Genomic DNA, 8,546 nt, shown 5'->3' with positions numbered 1-8,546 from the left:
CTCTGAATCCAGGTGTGGGGCGCCTGCGTGCATCATAGGAAAAAGGAGGGAAAGTGAAGGCGTAGGGCAAAGAGCTTAAAACAAAGGTGGGAAAATAAGGGGAGATGAGGATAAGTTATTTAGTTAGAAAATAAAGATCCGGGAGGCAAATAAATCTCAGCACCTGTGGGGCAGCTGGCATTTGGGGCCTCAGAATTCGACTCAGGCCCTGTACTCAATTTGCAGGGCTGAGAAAGTACATGCTGGAAACAGAAATAGGGGGGGCATATCGAAAGTGAAAGAGTCAGAAGCTGAGGCGTTGAAATGCTAATGGAAGAGTCAGAGTTCATCACACCTCCCAACCAGCCACAAAAGGCTGCTGGCATGGGCTTCTCACCCACTGGGTGCTGGAAGGAATAGCATAAAGCCCCCCTAGAGATGCCACTAGCTAGTGGGCTACATCTGATTAGTAAGTATCCCCGTGAAGTTTCCATAATCACGCAGGAACACACAATAAAAGGATTTGTATGTTGAGTCAACGCGAGGCACATAGCACTAAATGATTATTTGTTGAATCAATAAATGTGATATCTTTATTCCAAAACAGTCTTTCTCACTTTAGTTCACATCTTCTTTACCTACCTTCCTTCCCCCTCCCACCCCCACTTAAAAATATCTTCAGGCAGCACTCATAAATAATATTAGCTGACATTATGGAATGCTAACCAAGGTGGGGCCAAGAGATTCCTGTGCAGATAATTACCCTATGAGTCAGGTACTATTATTGTCCCCTTTTGATAGAAAACTGAGTTCCTAAGAAGTCAAGAGTAATTTGGTAAGTGGCAGAGCTAGGGTTCAAATTCCCATCTGACTTAACCATGCTATACCACTTCCAGCTTTAATAATACCCTTGTAATCTTCACATATTTCCTTACTAAGAATAAAGATAATATCAGAAACGTGTGCATGCATTCCAAATTGCAAATCTGCTACAATAGATTAATTTAAAACTGGCATTTTTAGAAACATGAACACATGCCACGTTTTTATTGAACACAATTGCAGTTTGATTAGCTTAACATTTTTCTAAAACTACTGCATGAAAAAATTTAATCCTCATTATCAAAGCATCACCTTCTTTGTGTAATCACTACCACACAGACCAGTATTTGCACTGTACTTTGTGTTATGCTTGAATTCTGAGCTCTCCAAGAGAAAAGCTATTCAAGAGGATGACTCCCTGGTATCTTCAGCTGAAAGGCAACTTATAGGTCCCTTATATAATATTCATTATAGAGACTTATCCAGTGTCTTCTAGCATAATTTCAGTGTACGTTTACACTACAAATCAGCCCACTGCACTATTGGATACTCTCTTATGTTGAACCAAAATGTGCCTTCCTCTTTCTACCTCCTCAACCCCCAAGAGAAACATGTGGTCATAAAGAATGAAAATAGCGTTGTATTTGGAAGCAGGATACCATGTTTCATTAGTTGAGGCAAAATTCACATGACCATTACAATAGTATATGTCATTTCATCTCAGTAAAACTGGGGGTGGGACCAAAAAAACAATATTTATCTCAGTAAAACTGGGGGGACAAAAAAAAACAATAAAATTAAGAGTTTCTTAAGAGAATGAAAAGGCAGTCTACAACTGGGAGGAACGATTTTTTTTTATAATAGTTTATTTTTACATCGGAGGAACGATTTTTAAACCTTGTATTCCACAAGAGTTTACATCCAGTATAAACAAAGAACTCTCAAGTCAGTGATAAAAAGACAGGCAACTCACTATTTTTTTTTTTTTTTCTGAGAAATACTGGCAAGGTGTTTCATCAGAGTGTATCCAAACAACCAATAGGTGTATGGAAAAGTGCTCGACACTCACTGTTAGGCATCTAAAAACTTAAAATCACAATGCATACATACCCACCACCATGGTCAAAGTTAAAAAAGGACTGACAGGGGCCCTCCCTGGTGGCGCAGCGGCTTAAAGCACAGCACTGAGAAGCTAAAGTCACTTCCACATGAGTTCGATTCCCACCTGCCCCGAGGAGATCCACATGGCGTGGCAGACCTCTCCTGACCCGCCCGCTGCTCCCCTCAGCAGTGTACTTCGTCCATCTGCCTGTTCTGCTCCCCGCTCTGTCTCTGGTGAATCCTCTCACCCTCCGCATCTCTGGCCTGTACCCCAATTCTGTATGGATAAATAAATAAATCTTAAAAAAAAAAAGGACTGACAAATACAGGATGTTTCATAGAAAGCAGCTCAAATTCTCATACACAGCTGGTAGGAGGAAGTATGTGTTTCTACTGCTGCATAAAAACCTTTGCTACAAGTTGAGTGGCTTAAAACACCACTTCCTGTCTTCCAGTTTCTGTAGGTTAGGACTTCTAGTAGAACTTAACGGGGTCCTGGGTTTCATAAGAATACAATCAAAGTGTCCACCACATTCCTTTTATCTAACTAGGGAAGAATTCACTTCCAAGCTCATGCAGAAGGCTGCAGAATTCACTTCCTGGCAGCTGGAACACGTTTCTCCCTGGCTGTTGGCCAAAGGCCTCGCTCAGCTCCTAAAGTTGCCCCAGTTTCCCACTGTTTGACCCACTCTGGGCAGTTCACAGCATGGCCACTTGCTTCTTGAAGGCCAACAGGAGAGCAAGCGTCTACAGCGTGGTTTTGTGAACACAGAGTACGGTGGGATGCTTAGTTCCTGTGAAGAGTGTACCTATTTTTTGAAATTATAATAACCTTTTTCTGATTGTGAAATAGTACATTTCATTATAAAACATTTAAACTAGATGCAAAAGTGTAAAGAGATAGAAATGACCTGAAATCCAGACAGCCAGAGATTATACTACTCTCAGCAGTGTGGAAAGCTTCCTTGTACACGCAGGCTTACACAAGCACACTTGTAATGTGTGTATCCCTGTCACAAGCCCTGCAAGGTGGCCTTGTATGCTGAAGTCAGCATCCCTGGCTACCACTAACCACAGCTAACCCACACACCCTAACTCCATTTGAAAGGCATGCATCTCTACAGAGGGAAAAGAAAGTAAAAATAAAGGAAAAGTAGGGCCCTCCCTGGTGGCACAGTGGGTTAAAGCACAGCACTTAGAAGCTAAAGCCACTTCAGCATGAGTTCGATTCCTGCTTGCCCGGGAGGTGACCACATGGCGTGGCAGACCTCTCCTGACCTGCCCGCTGCTTCCCTCAGCAGTGTTCTGCTTCCCACTCTGTCTCTGATGAAGCCTCTCGCTGCCCCTGAGCCTCTGGCCTGTACCCCAGTTCTGTATGCACAAATAAATAGATCTTTTTTAAAAAAAAAAAGGAAAAGGAAACATCACTCCAACCACCCAGATACCACCACAAACATTTTTCTGTTTCCTTCCAGTCTTGTCCTCCTTTAACGGTATACATGCCACATAAACCTTGCCTTACCTCTTAACCCCCTCATAGACTTTTACTCCTCTCTCTCTCCCACCCCCTTGTTGATCCTAGAAAGCAACCTCTCCCTCCATTTATCCTTCCTGTCAGCTTGAGAATACCAGAACAAGAGGTTCCTCTTCTAACGCTGTCAGCTTCAAGATACTAACCAAATACCTTCCACTCATACCCCTCTTAAAAACTGTAACAATTTTACTTAACCCAATATAACCCAACTAATAACACTTGAGAATGTAATCAATATAAAAAGTCTCAATAAATTATTCACAGTTTGTTTTGTTTTTATATTAAGCTTTTGTGATTTTTATACTCATAGTCCATCTCAGTTCAGACTAACCACATTTCAAATCCTCAAAAGCCACACATTTTGAGTTGCCCACTGTACTGGACAATACATTTAATGCCCTGCTCCAAGTGATAGTTTATTGCACACCTTCTTCAGCATCACCTCCCCCCGCCAAAGAATCATCCAGCTCCCGGGTAAATTTGGCAGCATCAGTACTGCCAGGCTTATTAGAAATGCAGAATCTCAGGCCCCACACAAGACCTATTTAAATCACAATCTACATTTTAACACTGTCCCCAGGGGATTCGTCTTCATATGAAACTTAAGATTCTGTTTTGCCACCTATTAATCACATCACATCTTGTAGCAGGGAACTCACAATTGCCATCCACTGGGAAGCTCATTCCATCTTTCAGTGGTTCTAAAGACTAGAAGACATGTGTCCTTCCTTTAGTAAGGATTCCCTATTTGGCCAGCATATTGCTAAGAAGTGCACATGAATTATCTCATTTTAGTGTAGTACTCTAATTAGATAAAGGTTAATTTTGACTCCTTTGCTGTTGTTGTTTATTGAAATAACTATGTATGACACAAAAATGTACTGTTTTAACCTTCTTAAGTGTACAGCTCTGTAGCATTAAGTACATTCGCAATGTTGTGCTTTTATCACCACTACCCATTTCCAAAACTTTCATCAAACCAAACAGAATAAGCATTAAGCAAGCACTTTCCCTTCTCCTCCCTCACCAGTCCTTGATATGACTTTTCTTTCTGTCTCTATGAATTTGACTATTCTGTGTACCACATGTAAGTGAAATCATATCATGTGTGTTCTATTGTGTCTAGATTATTTCATTTAGCATGTTTTCAAGGTTAACCCATGTTGTACCCTATATCTGAATTTAAAGTCAAATAGTTATTCCATTGTATGTATAGACCACATTTGTTTATACTTTCATTTGCTGATGAACTTCGGGGGAGTTTCCAATTTTTGTCTGATGTGACATTCTATGAACATTGTCTGATGTGACATGCTATGAACATTGATGTAGAAGTATCTGTTTTAGTTCTTGGTTTGAATTCTTTAGGGTGTAGACCTAGGAGTGGAAATATACCAAGTTTATATTTAACTTTTTCAGGAATCACCAACTTGTTTTTCACAGTGGCTGAACCATTTCATCAGGGCCTTTTTTTTAAATGTAGAAGGAATTGTGGCTACCTTTCCAATCAGAAAATATTTAAAACATTTTCTTCCTTATATTTTACATCATTCTTCATTTTTGTACAATGTATGCTTTTTCATCTTGGTTGTAGTCCCCATGGACTTCCCACCACCAGTTCACCCATGTGCCATCACCAGAGTCCCTTGTGCTCTTCCCACCCACTTTGATCCTACTGCCTTTGCAGAACGTCTCTCGTTTATAGTTGTCTCTTGATTTTGATTTTTACTTTATTATAATTTTTTGATTCCTTACATTCTTCCTAAAAATGAAACCATCCGGTAATTTTTTTTTTCTCTCTGGCTTATTTTACTGAGTGTGATCTTTCCCAGATCCATCCATGTTGCTGCAAATGGAGTGAGTTTATCTTTTTTGATTGCTGGTAGGAATGCAAAGTCCTCCTACCACTGTGGAAAGCTGTTTGGAGGTTTCTCAAACTGCTAAAAATGGGGCTTCCATATGATCCAGCAAAGGACACTCCTAGGGATATACCCAAAGGACACAATTTTTAATCCAAAAGGTCACCTGCACCCCTATGTTTAGTGCAGTATTATTTATAATAGGTACGCTATGGAAGCAACCCAAATAGATGACTGGATCAAGAAGATTTGGTGCTCATACTTAATGGAATATTACTCAGCAATAAAACATGTTCTTTTAAGAAAACTGAAAGGGCCACCCTGGTGGCCTAGGAATTAAGTCTCAGATTATCATCACTACTGCCTGATGCTACAGCCTGAGTGCTGATCTCAGGCCAGGTACCTAACCCATGTATGGTGCAGCAGACCTCTCCTGTCCCTCCTACTGCTCCCCTCAGCAGTGTATTTCAATAGATCTGCCTGTTCTGCACCCCGCTCTGTCTCTGGTGAATCCTCTTACTCCCAGCACATCTGGTCTATACCCAAGTTCTTCCATGAAAAAAAATAAAATCTTAAAAAGAAAACTGGAATACAGAGACAAAGAAGCTTTAAAAAAAAAAAAAAACCTGTGATCACATTATCCAGTGAAACCCTTCACATGTTGATACAGGCTCATCCAGGATTTCTTTTTGTGAATATTGTATCTTTTGTTTAAATTTTATTTATTTATGCATACAAAAGCTAGGGTTTAGGCCAGAGGGGTGGGGGGGGGGGGGAGAGGATTCATCAGAGACAGAGTGGGGAGCAGAACAGACAGATCTATTGAAATATGTTGTTGAGGAGAGCAGCTGGCAAAGCAGGAGAGGTCTGCTGTGCCATGTGAGTCAGCTCACTTGAGCTCCTGGGATTGAACTCATGCTAAGTGCTGCAGTGGCTGCTGATAGCTTCTGAGAATTAACCCCTTGTGCCACCAGGGAGGCCCTGACTATTTATCTTAAAGGTTTTGTGTGTTCCCATGAAATTCTAAATATCCTTTTGAAGAAATAATAGTTTATAAATGTCCTTGCTTAAAAATGTATCATTTTCAGATACATGATAAAAGAATATGATACTCTAGGGTTGGTGGGTTGTGGTGATACCCATCAGAGGTGGTATGGACATATTCCTCTGAATCATATATATGATGTAAACCAATGTTAACTCAAAATATGCAATGAGCCATTTTTCAAACATAATATGCAGGTATCAGGAAATATTTTATGAGAACAATGCAATAATAATGATAATAACCTATAACTTTTACTGACTGGTAGAGTTTCTGGAATAAGGTAGACAGACTGGAACTAATTTAATTCCAATCCTTACAATAACCCAATGTAGGCTTTACCAATGGATGAACCCACTTCACCAGCTGTGTGGTCCAGGATAAATACCCAACCTCCCTGTCTCTGAGTTTCCTCAACTATAAAAAGAAGGATTGTACTAGCAGTTAACCTTGGAGTTACTGTGCATTCAAATGAATAATCCATGTAAGACATTTGGAACAGAGACTGACACACATAAACATTCAAGAAATGTCTTTTCACCAAATAAATTCCAGGTGCATAAGTCCTTTGCTCCCTGTATTATACAACAGACTATCACTTTAATTTGATGAGGGCCATGCCTTGAAGGTTTCATAAACAAGCACTTCTTCTATTTCTGTGCCTACACTACTCCATGATGGGTCACCCATCACTTAGTACAATAATTTGTCATCCCCATAAGACTGAACAGTGCTTGTCCCCAGGGAATATGAACTGATCATTTTTTGTGTTGCCCAGTAAATTCCAGTGAAATTTCAATAAATATTTTACAAATGAAAGAAGGAGGGGGATTTCCATGTGAAAAGCCCAGGAACAAAAGCATAGACATCCAAGAGAAGAGTACAAGTTTCTACATTGGGAAGAAAGATACTGAGGAAAAATGACATTTGAGAGGGAGAGAGGATTAGTGGGAAATTAAGAACAGTATTTGTACAGCAAGGAATCAAGATAGTAAACCCAGTGAAATATAATTGGTATCACTGAATGCAGACAAGATATTTGATTCAGGACAGCTGGTATTGTATAATCTGTAATTAATTAGCTATGCTAAATGCCAAGAAAATATTCTACCCTCCTTGCAAAAAAAAAAAAATTGCCCATTAGGACATAACTACAGTAAAATATTTATTTCAGTTGGACAGCACTGGATATCATAAATACCAGCTCAATTTGTTGAATGAAATAATTTCAAGCTTGCTATTCTTAATATTAGAATATATGGAAACAAAAGAACACCATAAAAAGAAGTAACATTTGTTGATCATACCAAGCTTTTAATATAAACAAGCTCTTTAAGTCTCATAACTACCCTGTAAAGTAAGTATATCCCTGTTCCTTTAAAAAAGATTTGAGGAATGAAAGTCTTCTAAGGATCTGTAATCTCTCATAAGAATCCGAGTTGCCTGTTTTTCTCCTAGTGATTTCCAAATCTAAGAATTTTAAAACTTTTCCTCATGATTTCCAAATCCAAAACTTTTGAAAATGCACTGGACTTTTTCAATGATCCCAATTTCATAAGCATAAGTTAATTTTTCTGACTTACAGAACCTCCTATAGAACATTGCAAAACGGTAACAGGTCCATCGTGTTGTTCAGGACAAACTCTGGGAATTTAAAACAGCTGCCATTCTAAGGAGCATCCAAGACTTGTAAGAGTCCCTAACATGGTTTCATATCAAAATCAATTTGTAACTTTTCATGGGAACAGGAGTAAAAAGAGGACGGGATTCTTATAGTACTTAATACATTCCAGATACTGCACTAAACATATAAAGCTCCCTCTGTAATTTCCACAACCTTCTTATGAGATAAAATGTATCTTGTGTTCAGAATACTTATAAGAAATTTTTCGTTTTAAAAGATCGAAACAGGGTACACAAATGGGGTGTTTAATCATGGAATAGCTTAGTACTAAATAAATAGTGTAAACTTAGACAGCATTACTGGAGGAATAAGAATCTAATTTTCTACCCACTTGTACCACTCATTTCAGTAATAGTTTAAGTAACAGCTCACAAATATAAGGCAAATATATTAAATGTTAGTATTATTTCCTAACACTACTTGGAAAGACTGGTTATGGTTTGTTCTGGAAAACCAGTCACTTATATGAGTGATTTTAAGATTTTAAAGTTAAAGTTGTAAGATTTTGCTAAGACTTTCACT

This window comes from Condylura cristata, unplaced genomic scaffold (genome assembly GCF_000260355.1).
Source record: "Condylura cristata isolate star-nosed mole 26May11 unplaced genomic scaffold, ConCri1.0 scaffold00019, whole genome shotgun sequence".
Classification (NCBI taxonomy): Eukaryota; Metazoa; Chordata; class Mammalia; order Eulipotyphla; family Talpidae; genus Condylura; species Condylura cristata.
The sequence above is the reverse complement of the archived record's forward strand: the minus strand, read 5'-3'. Positions refer to the sequence as shown.